A 955-nucleotide genomic window follows, 5' to 3' on the forward strand; every position below is an offset into this window, starting at 1 on the left:
AGCACCCAAAATAACAACTGACAAACCAGGACCCATTCAGATTTGGGTACCTAAACTTTTTGTCTGATTGCAAGTACTTAATGCTGGAGAACCCAATGATGATACATGGTATATTGATAGTGGTTGCTCCAAGCATATGACAGGAAACCGAAACTACTTACGTGACTTCAAACCTATACAAACCAATCAAGATGTTACCTTCGGCAACAACATGAAAGCAAAAATCAAAGGTAATGGAAACATAACAAATGGTATTTTTACCATAAAGAAAGTTGCCTTCGTCGATGACCTGAAACAAAACCTCATCAGTGTTTCTCAACTGTGTGATAACAATCTTGAAGTTCTTTTCACCAAACAACGAAGCTTGATCATGGACGCCAAAACCAAAGATGTTATAGTTGATTCTGACCGTGCCGGAAATATGTATCCACTTGACATGGATCTTATCTATGGTAAACCCGATATCTGTTTGTTATCTAAAGCCCCAACAGATATTAGTTGGTTATGGCACCGCCGCCTTTCCCATCTAAACTTTGGGTACATCAACAAATTAATCAGCGATGATCTTGTTCGAGGGCTACCACTTCTGAAGCTTGGTAACGAAACTCTTTGTGCTGCATGTGAAAAACGAAAACTTTCCAAATCCACTCACAAAAGCATCTCAGAATCTAGTGTATCCGAACCACTAGAGTTGTTGCACATAGACCTTTGTGGCCCTGCCAAAAACCAAACCATACAAGGGAAAAAGTACATTCTTGTTGTCGTTGATGGTTTCTCGCGCTTTACTTGGGTCTTTTTCTTAAGACTAAAATCAGAAGCACCTGAAGAGATGATCAACTTCATCAAACAAATCGAGCTGAAGCTGAAACGACCTGTTCGAAGAATCCGAAGTGATAATGGTTTAGAGTTCAAAATTCATTTCTCAAAGACAAAGGAATTCAACATAACTTCTCAG

Source organism: Lactuca saligna, chromosome 8 (genome assembly GCF_052625555.1).
Source record: "Lactuca saligna cultivar CGN05327 chromosome 8, ASM5262555v1, whole genome shotgun sequence".
In the NCBI taxonomy this organism is placed as follows: domain Eukaryota; kingdom Viridiplantae; phylum Streptophyta; class Magnoliopsida; order Asterales; family Asteraceae; genus Lactuca; species Lactuca saligna.